We start from the raw sequence: 22,640 nt of genomic DNA on the forward strand, positions 1-22,640 counted from the left end.
AGCGAGATCATCGGTCACATGAAAATGGATTAGCAAGATACCGTTAGAGATACTGAAGTACGGAATGGAATGGAAGAAATTAATGAACCCAGAACAAGCACATTAATTTCGAAGCAGTACATACAGTAATAACACCAGGTTCGTATAGATAATGTGCCTGTCTGGAAACGAGTACCAGACAAATTCCATTATAGGAGTCAGTTCAAGACAACAAAAATGGTTGTGTCGCAGCTTAAAAATGAAGTTACTGTTACGTTTATCCCAAGACGTGAAAGTTTTAATACTATTCCGAACAATCATCGCGTTTTTAGCAACAATAGCTAACCGAAAATTATCACCGAGAGAATCTACTTCATCACAATTGAACGTTTTTGATTTATCCACAGATACAAAAGAAATAATAATATCTCTGCTACCATATACGACGTATTTTCTTTGCCATTTTAAGACGGTTTTAGCGATGCAAACGCAAGCAAGGCGAAGAACTAGTGGTGATTTTGCTCACTGGCATTTTCTAGTGCCTGTGTTGAGTAAATGCATTTGTTTCGTATCTCTGGTTTCCGTTCGTACGAGCACATTGCTTGGTCACTTTTTAATGTCTATTGAACGTTTTTAAAGCTAATGCTTTTGACGTTAATATACGAAGTAGCTGTTGAAAGTTACTTCCTTCAAAAGCGAATGTAATTCTCTCCTAAGAATTTTAGTACGATATATAAGTTCCAGATATTTATTTGAATCATAGAAGAGGAAATCCAACAGCTACCCGACAATGAAGTCGAAAAGTAAGTTTTCAGTATTTTAACTAAGCTTATTTAGCTCTAATCACTTTCCACAAATAACAAGAAATTTTCTCAAAAACAGGCATGTGGGCAAAAATGATTATTCTATTATTGATAAGAATCTTTATAAAGCAGAAGATAGTTTTCAGTCTTGTTATCGAACAAGTGTGGCTATTCTAAAACACAACATAACATTCGGATATTCCAATGTATTTAGGGAAATAATTAAAAGATCTGTTGCTGTATGGATTCACGGTTTTTTTTCACAAATTATATTAAACGTTGCTGCATTTTTTGCAATGTATGTTTACCATTAAGGTCATTAACTGCAGGTTGACTTAATGTATCCTTTCATGAATTAGACCTCAGTGAATTATTCTGTAACGACGTATCTTTCAAAGACAGCTAATGAACTACCTGTCACAATCATTATTCCGTAAAGGTTTCCTACTCCGTTCTTTTTCTAATTATCGATCTCCCTCCCACCGTAAACACGTAACTATGTATCATTGTCTATTATCCTTACTTGCCCGCCCTAATGACGACTCATGAGTCTCGCAAGAAATGAAGCCGAGTTTGTTCCGTGCAGCAGGATGACACAACCGCGAAGTTGTTGGTAGGCATTTTCTCCTCGATATATTTTCTTCCAGCAGTTCTTCTCTGCAGTTTTAAAAAGAGCACAGATATACTGCAGAACTGAAACTGAGTGGGAGTGGATTCTTAAAGTTCACACCAATGCTTACTGACGGAACTGAGATCTTAAGCAGTATCAAACGGCATTTGTGACTGCAGTGAGGATTTCTTGGTCGGGGCATTGATGGATAGCTCGAACATTTAGAGTTTTACTCGTGGCGATATGCCGGATTCCTAGCTCGAATCCAGATGTGGCAAACAGTTTTAATCTTCCATAGAGTTGGTACTTTTCGCCTCTTTTTTCTTCTGTTTTGTTCCACCTCACTTAAAATATTATATCGATGCTAATGGGCTTCAGTTATAACCAAGTGTCAGTCCAAGACTTGCAAAGAAGTACCTTTCACTTTACTACCAACCTAGTTAACTTAGGCTTTTGCAAGTAGAAATAGGTCCAGTAAGCTGCTCGATTATTACTGCAAGCATTAGTTTTTAGTTAACTGAAGTTGCTATAATTCTTATTAATAGAACTGCATTGTTATGAAAATTACTATTATGATTGCTGCAGCTATTAATATTGACCATGTAATAGGATTTTTTACCACATGTCCACAATTTCTTTGTCTCATAGCTCCCTAGTTAGCGACTGGTCTACTTCGGGATTCTGGGCAAATTTTATTGTTTGATCAGCATCAGGTCAACCTTTCGAGTTTCACTTTTTCTTATGTTCACCAATCAGTTTGTAAGATAATATGTAAATTTAAGCGTTTCTCTCTAAGCCAGTCTTAACCCTTACTTGTGCTCCACATGAGGGAGAAATCTTCAGAATACGATTTTCTTGTTGGCAATGCTTCATTCCATTCCACGCAACATTTATAGCGTTAGACGATATCTCTTTCCTGCGCTCTCAGCGACTTTCTCTTTAAGAGACGAAGGGAACGTGATAGTTATATGAGTGATTGCTGCATGTGTAAACGGAATATAAATTCGTACAAACTGGATGTGCGTACTCTCCATCCTTGTGGAACAGAGAGGCCAAAGCAATTCTTTCCAATACTAATTGTTCACTCCAAGGAGACCAAAGGTGCGAAGGCTGACGGGAGTAGCTGTTTCGACAGAAGTTTGGTGTGTGATTTCGGTCCCATATTAACTTACTTCCGCTCGCAACCACTGTTATTTGCCACTACTGTGTGCTAGTAAAATGGTTCAAATGGCTCTGAGCAGGACTTAACATCTGAGGTCATCAGTCCCCTAGAACTTAGAACTACTTAAACCTAACTAACCTAAGGACATCACACACATCCATGCCCGAGGCAGGATTCGAACGTGCGACCGTAGCGGTGGCGCGGTTCGAGACTGAAGCGCCTAGAACCGCTCGGCCACTTCGACCGGCTGTGTGCTAGTAAACTGCCAGTGTTGCACCTACACTGTGTGGCCAAAAGTAGCCGAAAACCACTATGTAGTGCGGAATTGGCCCAAGAGGCAAGCCCGCCAATGTAACAGGAGGCAGACAGAATTCTATTGTCAGTAGAGAAGCCGGTAACAGCAGATTGGATCGGTCAGGAGAGTCAGCTTCTTCGAACGTGAGCTGGTCATTGGATGTCACCCGAGTAAAAAAATCATTAGGGACATTTCAGCCCTTGTAAAGTTGCCTAAGTCGACTGTTGGTGGCCTGAATGTGAAATGGGAACGCGAAGGGCCACAACAGCTAAACAAATACTGGGCAGGACTCGCACACTCATTGTCAGGGACCGTTGAGCATTACAGAGAGTGGTTGTTAAAATTCGCATGAAATCAGCAGAAGGGATCACGCGTGAGTTCCAAAGTGCTCCCAGCCAGCATAATGAATTTGCTTAGTGAATTAAACAGAATTGGTTGCAGTGGTCGAGGCGCTCCGCGGCACATTTCTGTAGTCAGTGTTAAGCGACACTTGAGGTGATATAAAGAGCGATGCCGCTGGACAATGGATGACTGGAAATTAGTGATTTGGAGTGACGAATCGCGCTATACTCCGTGACTGTTCAGTGAGTGAATTTGTCGAATTCCTGTAGAACGGTATCTCCCAGCATGTGCAGTCCCAACAGTGAAGTACGGAAGGGTGTTACGGTGTGGGGACGTTTTTCGTGGTTAGGGTCTGGTTCCCTTATTGCGCCTAGAAAAAATTTTAAAAAAATAAAAAAAAAACCTTAAACGCCGGAGGATATGAATACACTTCACAGCATTGTATATTGCCTACTATAGAGGGACAGATCGAATTATTTGCATCAATATGACAATTCACCCTATCATAAAGCAGAATATGTGAGGCATTGGTTTGCGGACAACGTTCCTGCAACGGACAGCCTGACCATAGTCCCGACGTCAACCAATGGAGTACCTTTGGGATGAGCTAGGACGTCGACTTCTCTCCAGGCCCCAGAGTTCATTACCTTCTCTGGTTTTTTACATCTACATTTACATCTACATCCATACTCAGCAAGCCACCTGACGGTGTGTGGTGGAGGGTGCTTTGAGTACCTCCTTCGGTTCTCCCTTCTATTCCAGTCTCGTATTGTTCGTGGAAAGAAGGATTGTCGGTATGCTTCTGTGTGGGATCTAATCTCTCTGATTTTATCCTCATGGTCTCTTCGCGAGATATACGTAGGAGGGAGCAATATACTGCTTGACTCCTCGGTGAAGGTATGTTCTCGAAACTTTAACAAAAGCCCGTACCGAGCTACTGAGCGTCTCTCCTGCAGAGTCTTCCACTGGAGTTTGTCTATCATCTCCGTAACGCTTTCGCGATTACTAAATGATCCTGTAACGAAGCGCGCTGCCCTCCGTTGGATCTTCTCTATCTCTTCTATCAACCCTATCTGGTACGGATCCCACACTGCTGAGCAGTATTCAAGCAGTGGGCCAACAAGCGTACTGTAACCTACTTCCTTTGTTTTCGGATTGCATTTCCTTAGGATTCTTCCAATGAATCTCAGTATGGCATCTGCTTTACCGACTATGAACTTTATATCATCATTCCATTTTAAATCACCCCTAATGCGTACTCCCAGATAATTTATGGAATTAGCTGCTTCCAGTTGCTGACCTGCTATTTTGTAGCTAAATGATAAGGGATCTTTCTTTCTATGTATTCGCAGCACATTACACTTGTCTACATTGAGATTCAATTGCCATTCCGTGCACCATGCGTCAATTCGCTGCAGATCCTCCTGCATTTCAGTACAATTTTCCATTGTTACAACCTCTCGATACACCACAGCATGATCTGCAAAAAGCATCAGTGAACTTCCGATGTCATCCACCAGGTCATTTATGTATATTGAGAATAGCAACTGTCCTATGACACTCCCCTGCGGCACACCTGAAATCACTCTTACTTCGGAAGACTTCTCTCCATTGAGAATGACATGCTGCGTTCTGTTATCTAGGAACTCCTCAATCCAATACAGAGCAGATTTCTAGTTTCCAGAAAAGTCATTATACTCGAACGTAATACGTGTTCCAAAATTCTACAACTGATCGACGTTAGAGATATAGGTCTATAGTTCTGCACATGTGTTCGACGTCCCTTCTTGAAAACGGGGATGACCTGTGCCCTTTTCCAATCCTTTGGAACGCTACGCTCTTCTAGAGACCTACGGTACACCGTTGCAAGAAGGGGGGAGGTTTCCTTCGCGTACTCTGTGTAAAATCGAATTGGTATCCCATCAGGTCCACCGGCCTTTCCTTTTTTGAGCGATTTTAATTGTTTCTCTATCCCTTTGTCGTCTATTTCGATATCTACCATTTTGTCATCTGTGCGACAATCTAGAGAAGGAACTACAGTGCAGTATTCCTCTGTGAAACAGCTTTGGAAAAAGACATTTAGTATTTCGGCCTTTAGTCTGTCATCCTCTGCTTCAGTACCATTTTTGTCACAGAGTGTCTGGACATTTTGTTTTGATCCACCGACCACTTTGACACAAGACCAAAATTTCTTAGGATTTTCTGCCAAGTCAGTGCATAGAACTTTACTTTCGAATTCACTGAATGCCTCTCGCATAGCCCTCCTCACATTACATTTCGCTTCGCGTAATTTTTGTTTGTCTGCAAGGCTTTGGCTATGTTTATGTTTGCTGTGAAGCTCCCTTTGCTTCCGCAGCAGTTTTCTAACTCGGTAGTTGTACCACGGTGGCTCTTTTCCATCTCTTACGATCTTGCTTGGCACATACTCATCTAACGCATATTGTACGATGGTTTTGAACTTTGTCCACTGATCCTCAACACTATCCGTATTTGAGACAAAACTTTTGTGTTGAGCCGTCAGGTACTCTGTAATCTGCTTTTTGTCACTTTTGCTAAACAGAGAAATCTTCCTACCTTTTTTAATATTTCTATTTACAGTTGAAATCATCGATGCAGTAACCGCTTTATGATCCCTGATTCCCTGTTCTGCGTTAACTGTTTCAAATAGTTAGGGGCTGTTTGTCACCAGAAGGTCTAATATGTTATCGCCACGAGTCGGTTCTCTGCTCAAGGTAGTTTTCAGATAAAGCACTTAAAAAAATTTCACTGGATTCTTTGTCCCTGCCACCCGTTATGAACGTTTGTGTCTCCCAGTCTATATCCGGCAAATTAAAATCTCCACCCAGAACTATAACATGGTGGGGAAATCTACTCGAAATATTTTCCAAATTATCCTTCAGGTGCTCAGTCACAACAGCGGCTGAGCCCGGGGGCCTATAGAGACATCCAATTACCATGCCTGAGCCTGCTTTAACCGTGACCTTCACCCAAATCATTTTACATTTCGGATCTCCGTCAATTTCCTTCGATGCTATTGCACTTCTTATCGCTATAAACACGCCTCCTCCTTCACTGTCCAGCCTGTCACTGCGGTATACATTCCAATCTGAGTTCAGGATTTCATTACTGTTTACATGTGGTTTCAGCCAACTTTCTGTCCCTAGTACTATATGGGCGTTGTGACCGTTTATTAATGAGAGCAGTTCTGGGACCTTTCTATAGACGCTCCTGCAGTTTACTATTAGCACATTAATATTGTTATTCCCTGCTGCATTTTGCCTACTCCTACCTTGCCGCGTCTCAGGAGGCGTCTTGTCGGGCCTAGGGAGGGAATTCTCTAACCTAAAAAACCCCCATGTGCACTCCACACGTACTTCCGCTACCCTTGTAGCCGCTTCCGGCGTGTAGTGCACGCCTGACCTATTCAGGGGGACCCTACATTTCTCCACCCGATAGCGGAGGTCGAGAAATTTGCACCCCAGATCTCCGCAGAATCGTCTGAGCCTCTGGTTTAAGCCTTCCACTCGGCTCCAAACCAGAGGACCGCGATCGGTTCTGGGAACGATACTACAAATAGTTAGCTCTGATACCACCCCGCGAGCGAGGCTTTCCGCCTTCACCAATTCCGCCAACCGACTGTACGAACTGAGGATGACCTCTGAACCCAGACGGCAGGAGTCATTGGTGCCGACATGAGCAACAATCTGCAGTTGAGTGCACCCAGTGGCTTTGGCTTCTGAGAAACAGTGGACTGCTATTACTCCACAGGTATCCAGATACGTCACTGAAAATTTCACCAATAGAGTTCAAGCAGTCATACAGGCGAAGAATTGACGCACAATATATTGTTTACCGCTAATAGGTTTCCAGGTACTTTTGATCGCCCTGTTATTATGACATCGACGTCCTGATATTTGAAACTAATAATTATAGTTTCGTTTACAAATATGTACACGCAATGAGTGCAGTGTCATCTGTTAGTTAAGACTGGCTGCGCCAAGGGAGTTGTGGGTACCGACAGAAGCCATTCCAGTTCTACCGAAATAACCACCGCACCGAGAGTCTTCTTTCAGTGAACCATAAGCAGGTGATCAGTGTTCTTCATATCTTTTCATATCTTTTGCTAATATTTTCTTCTCCACATACCTGTTACAACAAATTTCTTCAACACTTACTTAAACATTCCGACCTTTTCTAATCTCAAAATTGTTCGCTTTACTGATTTTTTTTCTGCATGTCCCCGTACACGTCAGACTAACCTGCCATTCCACATATGTCCTTTCTGTCCTATTTTTCTACTACCTATTTGTTTTGTACTTTATCTGTGAACCCAGTTATGTAAAAACCTTTTGAGGCACAATATTTCAAATGAAAAACGCTCTGTAGTACTGACACACTGAGGGATCGGGATGGAAATCTCCGTCTGGACATTCACATGTAGGTTTCCCTAAAACGATTATAGTGCATAACGGGACAGTCCCTTTGATAACGGCATCATTGACATACATCTCCTTCATTTTCATATCAGTATTTATACTCTATCTCCAATGATTTCGTCGTCAACGGGACGTTAACCCACCTTCTTTTCCTTCTGATAATATCCGATTACAAGATAAGAAGTAAAGTTATTGAATCTGTCACGTTGTTTGAATACCTAAGGCTGCTACGACGGAGCGATACTGAATACAACGAACCCATGAAAACGGTAGTAGGGGAAGTGAATAATTGGTGGATACTCTGACACTGCAACGAATATGTTAACGGAAGCGCATGCAGACTCCTGTTCTAGAGTACTGTTCCACTGTTAGCAATCCTTAACGAGTAGGCCTGTCAGTAGACGTCGGAGGAACTTAAGCGAGTAGCTAGGATTGTAACTGTTTGGTACAGGCACTCACGAGAGTGTAACACAGATGCTCCGGCAAACGAAATGGGAACATTTGGAAATATAAGCTATGTTGTTACTGCAGTATCATCTCGGGTAAATTTGTAGGAGTGGACGATCGAAATAGATTGTACGAAAATTCTGCTGTCTCAATCGTTTTATCTCGCATAGTAGTCGAGAATGAGCCAAGAAAGATGAGACTGCTTAGGCAGGTAGTAGCATTTTCCCCCGCTTCGTAAGAGAATGGAACAAGAAAAAATGTCGCTAATCTTAGTTCAAAGTGCTGTCGCCGTCCAACACCAGTAATTTACGAAATATTTATGTAGATGCTAGAAGATTTACATCTAGATTCATCGTTTAGAATTTCATAGAAATAACTGCCATTTAACTGCCATTTTTATAGGGCACTGTGATCCAGACGTGCCTTTTCAGAGTATTTTACTTCGTTATTTGTCGATATTCAATACCAGACACCGAGCGCGCAGGTGTAGTAGTTACCACATTGGACTCTCATTCGGGAGTAACGGGGTTCAATTCCCCACCCAGCCATTCCGATTTATGTTCTCGTTGGTTTCTCTAGGCACATTAAGGCACGTGGCGGGATAGCTTCTTTGAAGAGGACACTACTGCATTGGTTTCGCAAACTTCCCTAGTCCAAGCTTGTCTTCCGTCTCTAATGTCTTCGTTGCCGACGGGACGTGGAACCCTGATGTCTTTCTCCAGCATCTTCTTTCCGATGTCTCCCCTATCTTGTGTATTCTAGTTTTCCTGGTGACTTTCATGTGTTATTATTATTATTATTATTATTATTATTACTATAATCTTGGACGTAGCAGCAGCCAGCAACTATTGTGGGTGCAGTGGGAATCATACAGCCAATCAGTTGCACATTAAAAGTTTATTGAAATCGTTACCCAGGTTCAGACAGATATAAACCCGTCTTCCTCGGAAGAAGTAATAACACATATTACATATTGTGTGAAGAGAGAAACAAAGTCATAAGGCTTAGTAAACAGTGTCTATCTTGCGTAGTTCACTATGCTGTTCGTAGTAACTTACCCGCGCTCCTATTTTTTTACTTATTATTAAACCTACTCCTGCATTACCCCTATTTGATTTTGTATTTATAACCCAGTAGTCACCTGACTAGAAGTCTTGTTCCTCCTACCACCGAACTTCATTAATTCCCACCATATCTAACTTTAATCTATCCATATCCCTTTTTAAATTTTCTAACCTGCATGGCCGATTAAGAGATCTGACATTCCATGCTCCGATCCATAGAACACCAGTTTTCTTTCTCCTGATAAATTCTTAAGACAGGTTTATACCTGTCGAAACCTAGTTAAAGTTTTGAAATAAGGTTTCGCCGTGCAACCTGGTGGCTGTATGATTCCCATTTTATTTTCTTTTTCAGAAGAGTTCCAGGACAGGTTCTTTTATTTCTGAGTTTACAATACTAAAAATGAAAAAAATGTTGTTTTTATGTTCCCGCTATGTGTATGTCCTTGAAATGACCTTGGCCATGTTGCCGTACAAACTCAGCAGGTGGTAGGGCTGTGCTTAGCGACATAGTGTTTGGGTTCTTGGTGCATTAGTATGGTGACACAATGTATGCGGATTGTGAGCAAGGAGTGAACATTAAGTTCTGCATTAAGTTCGGGGAAACCCCTAGTGAAACGTGAACAATGATTAAGCAAGTGTATGCAGGCGAGTCACTTTCAAGAGTCGTTTTTGAGTGGCACAAAAGGTTTCGTCAAGACAGAGATTCAGTGCAAGACTATACTCGAGCTGGTCGCCCGTGTACAGCACATATCGATGCACTGCAATTATTGCAAGAAGGCCATCAAGTAACTGTGTGTGCAATATCGGAAGAACTTAATTTGAATTGTGAGGCGTGTCATAAGATTTTACGCGAAGATTTAGGGAAACAGGTTCATATGGCTCTGAGAACTACGGGACTTAACATCTGAGGTCATCAGTCTCCTAGAACTTAGAACTACTTTAACCTAACTAACCTAAGGGCATCACACACATCCACGCCCGGGGAAGGATTAGAACCTGCGACCGTAGCGGTCGCGCGGTTCCAGAGTGAAGCGCCTAGAACCGCTCGGCCACACTGGCCGGCAGGGAAACAGGAATTAAATGCAAAACTCGTTCCTCTTACATCAACCAGGCGAACAGAAAGAGGAAAGAAGAAGAAGTATTTCTGCTGAACTACTGGACAGAGTCAGACGTGATCTACATTTCTGTTCCAGATTATTAGTGGGATGAAAGTTGGTGTTACCAGTATTACCCTCAAATGAAGCGTGAAAGTGCTGAATGGCAGAGTCGAAAAAAGTCAACCTTCGAAAACGTAAGTAAATGTTGATCGCATTCTTTGGTAGTGAAGGATTAGTTCACTATGAGTTTCTCCAGGTCAAACAGTGAAACAAACTCTCTGCATTTAAGTCTTGAAACGTTTGCGACAAGCAATTTGACCTACCGCCTTGATTTGTGCCATTCCGAGGGCTGGTTCCCACTGCATGACAATGCAAGACTACCCATACTGCTTTATTGTTATGGTTAAACCGGCCAGACATTGTTATTGCTGTCCCGCATCCGCCATATTCGCCCAACCTGTCGCCTCGCGATTTTTTCAAGTGTCGACGAGTAGGAAGGCGACTGCAAGGAAGGCTTCATTAAGATACTGCAGGCATCCAATGGGCCGTGACAAACGAGCTTACAAGCATTGCAGTTGAAAATTACCCTGCTTGCTTCACAGACCTCTAGAAACGCTGGGAACTGTGTATAAATAGGCAAGGGGACTATTTCGTTAGGACCTAGGATCATTACTTGGTAAGCATAGTTTTCTATTTTAAAAAAAACTGTCCTGACACTTTTCTGACAAAGGGAGTATCCATTATTATTATTATTATTGTTAGTATGTGTTTTCTCAATTTGAGGGCTGTTAATTTGCTGTTCTCGTTTTGATACCGTTAATCGCCTTTAATCTTTGCTGCGGTCTCTTATATCACAAATTCTGCGCCGCTTTGACTGTTCGCTAATTTTAGCATCTGTAATGTGTTCACCTCGCCCATTGATTCCTCTCGTGAAATTTAATTTCGCATAATAAACCATGGTCAGTATCCCCAAGCGAATCGGTGAGTGGATATAAAAGGCAGGAGCCCTGGGAATCAGTAAAGTGTAATTCCAACCATTTCATTGCAACTGCTAAGCATCACGTCGGAATTTAACCCCGACATTTCGATTATTTGTATTTTATACTTCTAACCGTAGTAACTGCCACAAATTTCGCAATACCTTTCGTAAAAAAATCAACGCAACTTAAATTAATGTGCGATACCTGATTACGTCTCACTGAGCAATTACGAAAGCGTTTTTAATGTCCCGAAGTGTGAACCAAGTTATCTTTCTTTTGCCAGCTTTTCTGTTGCCTTATGCTTAAGATATCTGTTCGTGCCCAGGTCGACGAGAAACGACACTGATGGCAGAAAAGCTCCTCCTCTCCATGGGGATACGGGCGTGGGACACGGAGAGTCGCAGCCTGGAGAAGCAGCTGAAGGTGAAGCAGGTACATTCTATGTCCCAGGACGCAGTACGTAATGTGTTTCAAAGCACTGATGTACGGAAAGTAGTTACTTTCTTCACCTTTCTTCTTCTGAGGACCACTCAGTGGTTTTGTAGGTTCCGTGTAAGGAGTAGTCAGTGTACTTCAGAGGGAATAAAGCTCTTAAATAAGTGCATTAGATATAAATTAAATAATGGATATTTTGCGTGATCCATAAATTTAAAAAAATAATCAGTACCGTCTAAGTTCCCTGAACGTCTACCAGAGATGACGTGAAGTAATACCCAACAGCTCCTCATGGCATTGCGTTAAGAGTGGCAGTGATGTTTTAATTTGCAACATTAAATCGCCCAGAAGGCCTGTGACCGTGATCTAAATACTGAGCACCTCTTCACTGCCGTCTTTTGGGTGGTAATGACAAGAGTCTAGTTGTTGTTGAAACTTTATCTATTTGCGCCTTTCAGGCTTAGGCTATAATCAGAATATCTGCAAAACTACCACAGTTTTCTTGAATACGTATGTACAACTAATAAACGACATAAGCATACTTAAATACATTGAAAAGTTTAGGTACCAGATAAAAGAACTTGATAAAGAGTATCGTATCATATGATTTCAATCTTAACAATGCACTACATTGTTATAGAGGCGTAGGGATCTTACATTAAAAGTCGACGTAATAATTATTAGCAAAAACAGTATCAGAAACAAATGTGAAGCATAAGGTATCATAAAACGCTTATTAAAAATTGTGATAACGAAAGTACATCCTTAAAAAAGTGGTACGAGCAAGGGATGATGAGAAGGGGAAGAAGACACGCCTTGGCTAGTCATCGGGGCTCAGTTCGAGGCGGGATTCATTAGTGAAGACAGTTCTACTCTAGATTCCGGGCTGAAAAAGTGTCTGAGGACGCCTCCAACAACGGTGGGATGCCAATCTGACTGTCGCCCGCCTTAGGGCCCAACAACCAAAAGTAATAATGGTCTGGGGTACCATTCATTTTCATAGCACAACCACTCTGGTCATTATTCGCGGCACACTTACAGCTCAGCAGTACGTCGACGATATTTGCCCCGTTTCGTTGCCCTTCGTGGAAAGCCATTCGGAGCTTACATTTCAGCAAGGTAATCCCCGACAACGCAAGGCTAGAGTTTCTGCTGCTGGTATTCGTGTTTCTTTTGTTTTTTTTTTAATTTGTGGTAAGCTTTTATGATGAGACCAAGCTGCTGAGGTCGTCGATGCCTAGACTTACACACTACTTAATGTAACTTAAATTAACTTACGCTAAGGATAACACACACACCCATGCCCGAGGGAGGACGGACCTCCGGCGGGGGGAGCCGCGCGAACCGTGAAAGGCGTCTTGGACCGCGCGGCTACCCCGCGCGGCTCGTGTTTTTGAAACCATACTTGGGCATCTGGGTAGCCGGATCTTTACACAACTGAGGATATTTGGAGCATTATGGGCAGGGCCCTCCAATCATCTCGGCATTTTGATGCTCTAACGGCATTATCAACTTGCCCAGTTTGCGAAGCTCTTTCTCTTGAAGAAATCATCCAATTTTTCTGAAACCGTAATCATTTGTTTCTACATGTACTCACATCTACCGATTTCCGTCCCATTAGGATAATACCTTCTTGATGCGTCGTTTTTCTTCACTTAGAGTCTACTTTAAAAGTAGGATTATCTGATGGACGGACAGTGAAGCATATAAAAATATGACAGTAATACTAGGGTCCTAGGCATGATTAAAATCAGACTGAAAAAAAAAAGAGAGCACGAGAATGCATCCGTGAAAGAACCAGATAGAGTGGGAAGATCACGTATAGATTGAAATCTAGGCTAAGAATTTTATTCCATCGGTGATCGCGAAATAAGGGTAGGCTATATATACTACTTGCATAAACTATTTTATCGCCAAGAAATCACTAATAAATAGCATAATTACCTTTGCAGGTAAAACTTTGAACATAACTGCTAACGTTCAGTGACCGTGTCAGAATTATATTAGAACAAACAAGCCCTCGGTCACAAATATTAAGTCAAAATTGACCAGGTTTCGACGCTACTATGAGCGTCGTCTTCAAAATTAAACTGACTATTCTAAAACATATTAGGTATATAATACATTAATAAAATTAAAGTTTGTACAGACTGGAAAGAGATGCACTACTTATAAGTCACATTTTAAAAATCTAAGCCGGAAAGGCGACGTGATGAATGGTTGTAAATAAGATGGCGAGCCGCTAAAGGCTGCTGGTACTTGAGTGAACAAGGGTTGCAACAAGACGTTTGCAGGTAGTTTATAAAAATTTAATGTAAATCCGTCCTCTTTTACATAGAAATATTAATCGTTAAAGGTCGCTGGCGACAAAGCAAGTGTTCCGCGTTGCTATCCTCTACGTTCTCTTAGCCATTCTTTGATGCTTTGACGCTTATCTGTATGATGTCCGTGGCTGTAATGGGTACTTGTCTAGCGTAAATGCTATGTCTGCAGTTACACTACGCATCGGTCATATTCATCTTGTGTGGACAAATATGAAAGAAATAAACAAAGAGGATAAATTCACGAACCACCACACATTCATACCCCCTCGGACAATATCAATGGCAGGGAGGCTCCTGCAGAACGACAGATCCTGTGGCCGTCTACATATCCATACGCTACCGCTCGCTAATAAATTCCGCAGATGTTTAGCGTTTACCACAAGACACTGGCACGGAATCCTAATACACCGTCAAGTCTACTTACATCACCAAGAAAGTTCTGCTGATAAAAGTGTGCACTTGCACTCCTAACATCATTCGAATGAAGATGTGGAAATTCTTCCTGATGAAAACAATGTAGACCACCTGGACAGTTTCAATAGGCTCACCGAGCACTGCTGCACTAGTGGACGATAGCGACTTTGTGCAATGAGGTGTGTGCTACCGTCGTGAACAGGGACAATCAAGAATTTGGCATTAGAGCTGTCCTCTGGCACGAGTTCCGTAGCATCGAGCCTAGCTGCGCACTTCCCCCACCGCCAGACCATAGCAGGGGAAGGGCATGAAAACTGCAAACACGTCACATTTATATGACAATGCACTCGCAACTGCAAACGACTTGGTTTTACATTTCTTATTTGTCAACAATATAGACCACAAACAAAACAAACTTCCAGTATTAATTATTTTTGGCACACTGAGGACATTACATAATTTTTATCTGACACATGCAGTCAGCATACAGACACACGCAGGCAGTTTCACAGATTTGCCCACTCTGTTCTTATTTTGTTTCATAACCGAAAAACTCCTTTCACAAACGTATGTTGATCGAAATAGTTTCTCGTCTTTCCAACATCACTATGGAGATGTAGAAACTCTTCCTGATGAAAACAACATAGACCTCCTGGACAGTTTTAATGTCAAAGAGTTTGTCTTTTAAATGGGAGTTATATCGAAAATCAATTAGTTCCATCTGCGCATGCACAGGGGAGCTTTCAACTGAAACTGCGAACGTTCTTGAAAACAGCTCGAAAATAAATGTAAGGCTGGCAGTGTCCAAAAAACGTTTAGAAAACTCTCACTGATGACAGAGCCACTAAAGCAGAGTCATTAAACACGGTTTTGCGAAACTCCTTCACCAAACAAGACGAAGTAAATATTCTTGAATTCCAACCAAGAACAACTGCCAAGATGAGAAACATAGAAGTAGATATCCTCGGAGTAACGAAACAGCTTAAATCACTTAATAAAAAAAGGCAAGGCCTCCGGTCCACATTGTATACCAGTCAGGTTCCTCTCAGAGTATGCTGATAAAATCGCTCCATATTTAGCAATTATATACAACCACTCGGTCACAGAAAGATCCGTACCTAAAGACTAGAAAATTGCTCACGTCACACCAATAGCCAAAAAGGGAAGTAGGAGTAATCCGCAATATTACAGGCCCATATCACTAACGTCGATCTGCAGTAGGATTTTGGAACATATACTGTAATCGAACATTATGAAGTACCTCGAAGAAAACGATTTATTGACAAATAGCACGGATTCAGAAAATATTGTTCTTGTGAAACACGACTAGCTCTTTATACTCATGAAGTAATGAGTGCTATCGACAGGGAATGTCAAATAGATTCCATATTTTTAGATTTCCAGAAGGCTTTCGACACCGTCCCTCGCTGCTACGGTCGCAGGTTCGAATCCTGCCTCGGGCATGGATGTGTGTGCAGTCCTTACGTTAGTTAGGTTTAAGTAGTTCTAAGTTCTAGGGGACTGACGACCACAGATGTTAAGTCCCATAGTGCTCAGAGCCATCTGAACCGTTCCTCGCAAGCGTCTTCTAACCAAACTGCGTGCCTACGGAGTATCGCCTCAGTTGTGCGCCTGGATTCGTGATTTCCTTGTAATACTTTCAGTGCCCCCCCCCCCCCCCAAGAACCATGGACCTTGCCGTTGGTGGGGATGCTTGCGTGCCTCAGCGATACAGATAGCCATACCTTAGGTGCAACCACAACGGAGGGTATCTGTTGAGAGGCCAGACAAAGGTGTGGTTCCTGAAGAGAGGCAGCAGCCTTTTCAGTAGTTGCAGGGGCAACAGCCTGGATGATTGACTGATCTAGCCTTTTAACACTAACCAAAACGGCCTTGCTGTACTGGTACTGAGAACGGCTGAAAGCAAGGGGAAACTACAGCTGTAATTTTTTCCGAGGGCATGCAGCTTTACTGTATGATTAAATGATGATGGCGTCCTCTTGGGTAAAATATTCCGGAGGTAAGGTAGTACCCCATTCGGATCTCCGTGCGGGGACTACTCAGGAGAACGTCGTTATCAGGAGAAAGAAAAATGGCATTCTACGGATCGGAGCGTGGAATGTCAGATCCCTTAATCGAGCAGGTAGGTTAGAAACTTTAAAAAGGGAAATGGGTAGGTTAAAGTTAGATATAGTAGGAATTAGTTAAGTTCGCTGGTAGGAGGAACAAGACTTATGTCAGGCGAATACAGGGTTATAAATACAAAATCAAATAGGGGTAATGCAGGATTAGGTATGATGAAATAAAAGCAATTATTCAGTTAGTGAAGGGAGACGAAAATTTAATAGTCATGGGTGACTGGAATTCGGTAGTAGGAAAAGGGAGAGAAGGAAACGTAGTAGGTGAATATGGATTGGGGCTAAGAAATGAAAGAGGAAGCCGCCTGATAGAATTTTGCACAGAGCACAACTTAATCATAGCTAACACTTGATTCAAGAATCATAAAAGAAGGTTGTATACATAGAAGAAGCCTGGATATACTGACAGGTTTCAGATAGATTATATAATGGTAGGACAGAGATTTAGGAACCAGGTTTTAAATTGTAAGACATTTATAGGGGCAGATGTGCACTCTGACCACAATCTATTGGTTGTGAACTGAAGAAACTGCGAAAAGGTGAGAATTTAAGGAGATGGAATCTGGATAAACTGAAAGAACCAGAGGTTGTACAGAGTTCAGAGAAAGCATTAGGGAACGATTGGCAAGAACGGGGGAAAGAAAAACAGTAGAAGAAGAATGGGTAGCTTTGAGAGATGAAGTAGTGAAGGCAGCAGAGGATCTAGTGTGTAAAAAGACGAGGGCTAGTAGAAATCCTTGGGTAACAGAAGAAATATTGAATTTAATTGATGAAAGGAGAAAATATAAAAATGCAGTAAATGAAGCAGGCAAAAACGTCTCAAAAATGAGATCGACAGGAAGTGCAAAATGGCTAAGCACGTATGGCTAGAGGAACATTGTAAGGATGTAGAGTCTTATCTCACTAGGGGCAAGATGGACACTGTCTACAGGAAAATTAAACAGACTTTTGGACAAAAGATAACCACTTGTATGAATATCAAGGGCTCAGATGGAAACCCAGTTCTAAGCAAAGATGGGAAAGCAGAAAGGTGGAAGGATTATATAGAGGGTCTATATAACGGCGATGTACATCAGGACAATATTATGGAAACGGAAGAGGATGTAGATGAAGATGAAATGGGAAATACGATACTGCGTGAAGAGTTTGACAGAGCACTGAAAGACCTGAGTCGAAACAAGGGCCCAGGAGTAGACAACATTCCATTGGAACTACTGACGGTCTAGGGAGAGCCAGTCATGACAAAACTCTACCATCTGGTGCGCAAGATGTATGAAACAGGCGAAATACCCTCAGACTTCAAGAAGAATATAATAATTCCAATCCCAAAGAAAGCAGGTGTTAACAGATGTGAAAATTAGCGAACAATCAGTTTAATAAGTCACCGATGCAAAATACTAACGCGAATTCTTTAAAGACGAGTGAAAAAACTGGTAGAAGCCGACCTCGGGGAAGATACGTTTGGATTCCGTAGAAATGTTGGAACACGTGAGGCAATACTGACCCTACGACTTATCTTAGAAAATAGATTAAGGAAGGACAAACCTACGTTTGTAGCATTTGTAGACTTAGAGAAAGCTTTTGACAATGTTGACTGGAATACTCTCTTTCAAATTCTGAAGGTGGCAGGGGTAAAATACAGGAAGCGAAAGGCTATTTACAATTTGTACAGAAACCAGATGCAGTTATAAGAGTCGAGAGACATGAAAGGGAAGCAGAGGTTGGGAAGGGAGTGAGACAGGGTTGTAGCCTATCCTCGATTTTATTCAATCTGTATATTGAGCACAGCAGTGAAGAAAACAAAAGAAAAATTCGGAGTAGGTATTAAAATCCATGGAGAAGGAATAAAAACTTTGAGGTTCGCCGATGACAGTGTAATTCTCTCAGAGACAGCAAAGGACTTGCGGAAGAGAATTTGAACGGAATGGACAGTATCTTGAAAGGAGGATATAAGATGAACATCAACAAAAGCAAAACGAGGATATTGGAATGTAGTCGAATTAAGTCAGGTGATGCTCAGGGAATTAGATTAGGAAATGAGACACTTAAAGTAGTAGACGAGTTTGCTATTTGGGGAGCAAAATAACTGACGATGGTCGAAGTAGAGAGGATATAAAATGTAGACTGGCAATGGCGAGGAAAGCGTTTCTAAAGAAGAGAAATTTGTTAACATGAAGTATAGATTTAAGTGCCAGGAAGTCGTTTCTGAAAGTATTTGTTTTGAGCTTAGCCATGTATGGAAGTGAAACATGGACAATAACTAGTTTGGAAAAGAAGAGAATAGAAGCTTTCGAAATGTGGTGCTACGGAAGAATACTGAAGAGTTGATGGGTATATCACATAACTAATGAGGAGGTGCTAAATAGGATTGGGGAGAAGAGAAGTTTGTGGTACAACTTGACTAGAAGAAGGGATCGGTTGGTAGGACATGTTCTTAGGCATCAAGGGATCACCAATTTAGTATTGGTGCGCAGCGTGGAGCATAAAAATCGTGGAGAGAGACCAAGAGATGAATACATTAAACAGTTTCAGAAGGATGTAGGCTGCAGTAGGTAGTGGGAGATGAAGCAGCTTGCACAGGATAGAGTAGCACGGAGAGCTGCATCAAACCAGTCTCAGGACTGAAGGCCACATCAACAACAACTTTCAAGGCCACAATAAGTGATTCAAACTTCACGTTTTTAACTCCAATGGGCTTTGGGAAGTGGACTGTGTTTTTTTGCTGCAAGTTGTCCCTTTTACAATGCGATTTTCTCTCTGAATGCATCCCAGTCAAATCAGGAATAGGTTGTTTCTCATCTGACATGTCTCCAATCCATTCTCGATGTTCTAATTTTCGTTCCTGTTCTCCTTTTTGATTCATAAATCCGACAACAGCGAGTTTTAAATCGAAAATTCTTTCCAGGTGTGCCCCTTGACTTTAGTAACGTTCTATGCAATTATATGTTTCCATACTCGTTCAGTTATATCGAAAACTCTTGCAATTGACAGAGGGCTAATGCGTGGGACTTCAGAAAATTTACTGTTTGTATCACCAGTTTCATCACGTGCTCCATGCATGCAAATTTATCACAAAGTGCTTCTTGATGTAGAGAACAATGAATCTCGTCTGTCGATTGTTGTAATTTTTTGCTCCTTCATCGTCAATTAAATCTTTAAATTCTTTCTGCATGGCGTTGTAATGTCGTTCTATAACAAGTCCGTGGTACCCGTCGATTATGCGACTGCGTATTGCATAATAGATACTGAGAATCCTTATCGTGTTATCCTGTCATTAGCTTTCATTTTACAGGCTTGCGACGGTAGGTCGCTAGTTTGCTGACTTTTGTTCGAACAGCCACTGGACCTGAGAACTTCATTTACACCAGGAACAAATAGTAAACGGCAAACAGCGCTGATACCACGATTCTTCCGAACTGAAGGAAAGTCATGCCGACTGTTGAATAATGCACCACTATGATAACGCGAAATGTCGCGCTGTACTTTCGAGAAGTACCGAGGAAAGCCGACACAGGTCGAACTTTGGCCCGCATGCAGCCCCAAGTCGTACTCCCGTGCAGTTTGGCAAGCCAGCTTTCGCAGTTGCGTCTCCAGATATGCTCTATGCACAAGTCAGACCTTACCCGTAACCTCCCGTGGTTTGTAGGTGTGGAGCTGGTGCCTGATAGCGACCTAGGTGCATCCAATCGGATTAATATCAGGCCAATTTGGTGGCAAGACATCGATGTGAGTTCACTCTCATGCTTCTCAGATCACTGAAGCACGAGTCTGGCCTTTTGAAACTGACACTTATCCTGCTGGAAAATCTTAACACTGGCAAGTAAGATATCGGGCACGAAGGGATGCAGGTGGTGAACAACTTTGTTCACATATTTCTCAGCTGTCAAGGTAACTTCGATTACTGGCCCTTTGTAAAAGCGCTAAGCTGGTGTAAGGCTTCCATACAGTCATTCATTCACCAGTCTGATGCGGAAGTAGAAGAGAGCAAAAATACAGCTAAAGTTTTGAATTTCGCGTTTGAGAAATAGTTCACACAGGAGACTCATACACCTATATTTCCGTTTGTGTGATCTTAGGCTTTCCCTGCGCGACAACTGTTTGTCCAGTTCCTATTGTCTGGTGTCCATCTGGGTGTGGTCGTTTTCGTAAAACAATGTTTGACAGTGTACCTTGCCGTCATCTTCGCGACATCCCGTCTCCTTTATACTCTCATTGCTCTCCACCCTTTCCTCCACTGCCGGTCGCTCGCCGTGACAGATGGGGTGACTTTCTTTGGGTGGGGGAGGGGGGTGGGGCCACTGCGCCACCAGATGCCGGTCCCTCAGTACCCCTGTGACCAGCGTCGGTCGCTGAAGTCGCCCTTGACCGACACTGTGATTTAAGTTGGCTGAGTGCTGGGCACCGAGCTTCGCTGAGAGTTAGCTCGGTGTCTCTGCTGGTAAACCCATCGCCTGATTTTGTTGGTTGCTAAAACTGAATGTGTCCTCTGTGTTCCTTGCAGTTTTCTTCGATTGTCGTACAGTCTCCCCTATATTTGCCTTATCGCATTTACATGGAATATGATAAACACCTGGTTTATGCATGCCCAAGTTATCTTTCACCGTGCCTAATAGGGCACGTGTTTTCGGTGGTGGACGAAAAACGCATTTAATGCAACGCCGAGCCAGGATTCTGCATATTTTGTTAGCTACTTCGCCATGTATGGTCGATACCACTTTGTCTTCTACTCCTCGTCGTTTTGTGGTTACTGAGCTGCCTGAAAACAAGTAGGATAGGTCTCTCGTCATGTCCGTTCTTCCGGAAAAACGTGCTTAATGTGGTTAAACTACCTTGGTAGGCTTTCTCCGGCCGATATTGTGCGGGCCTTGTGTACCAATGCACGTAGCACACCCTCACGCTGTGAAGGAAGATGGCAGCTGGCAGCGTGGAGACACAAATCTGGATTCGTGGCTTTCCTGAACGCACTGTGTCATATACTGCCATCTGTTCTGCGATTGGCTAAGACCTCCAAAAAGAGGAGTTAGCCATTCTCTTCCACCTCCATGGTGAATTTGAAACTAAGATGTTGGAGGAACTCCCGAAATGTTTCACTCCCATGTGGCCACACCACAAACGTGTCACGAAGGTATCTGAAAAATCATGTAGGCGTCAGTGCAGTTTTTTCCACAGCTTTCTCTTCGAAGTCCTCCATAAACAAGTTTGCGACAACTCGTCACAGAGCATGCTCCGTGGCGACGTCGTCCGTTTGTTTATAATAGTTGCCATTGCAGAGAAAGTATGTTGATGTGAGGATAGTCGGCCAGAGTGGTCGAGCGGTTCTAGGCGCTATAGTCTGGAGCCGCGTGACCGCTACGGTCGCAGGTTTGAATCCTGCCTCGGGTATGGATGTGTGTGATGTCCCTAAGGTTAGTTTACGAGGTGCATTCAAGATCTAAGGCCTCCGATTTTTCACCTCCGGACTGGAAAGAGATAGAAACATGCGCATTGTTTTAAAATGAGGCAGCGTTCATTGTCAATCCTTCCCAGAGATGGCAGCACCATATGGCAGATGGAATTTTACCGCCGGCGGCGAGAATGAGAACTGTTTTAAATACTTAAAATGGCGACGTATTCCTTACTTGAACTGCATGCAATCATTCGTTTTCTGAATTTGCGTGATGTGTAACCAATTGAAATTCATGGACAATTGAAGGAGACATGTGGTGATGGAGTTATGGATGTGTCGAAAGTGCGTTCGTGGGTGCGACAGTTTAATGAAGGCAGAACATCGTGCGACAACAAACCGAAACAATCTCGGGCTCGCACAAGCCAGTCTGACGACACGATCGAGAAAGTGGAGAGAATTGTTTTGGGGGATCGCCGAATGACTGTTGAACAGATCGTCTCCAGAGTTGGCATTTCTGTGGGGTCTGTGCACATAATCCTGCATGACGACCTGAAAATGCGAAAAGTGTCATCCAGATTGGTGCCACGAATGCTGACGGACGACCACATGGCTGCCCGTGTGGCATGTTGCCAAGCAATATTGACGAGCAACGACAGCATGAATGGGACTTTCTTTTCATCGACAATGGATGAGACGTCGATGCCATTTTTCAATCCAGAAACAAAGCG

The 22,640-nt window shown here is 42.6% G+C and overlaps 1 long non-coding RNA gene across 1 annotated transcript in view; it reads left to right on the forward strand.

Moving 5' to 3' along the window:
* The first annotated feature begins 429 nt into the window (after positions 1-429).
* LOC126273190 (uncharacterized) overlaps positions 430-22,640 on the forward strand; it is a 45,413-nt gene continuing 23,202 nt past the window's right edge. Inside the window, exons 1-2 of the long non-coding RNA XR_007549318.1 lie at positions 430-782; positions 11,541-11,647. This is a non-coding gene — a long non-coding RNA (uncharacterized LOC126273190). The remainder of the gene's footprint in view (positions 783-11,540; positions 11,648-22,640) is intronic.

Source organism: Schistocerca gregaria, chromosome 5 (assembly GCF_023897955.1).
Source record: "Schistocerca gregaria isolate iqSchGreg1 chromosome 5, iqSchGreg1.2, whole genome shotgun sequence".
Taxonomy (NCBI): Eukaryota; Metazoa; Arthropoda; class Insecta; order Orthoptera; family Acrididae; genus Schistocerca; species Schistocerca gregaria.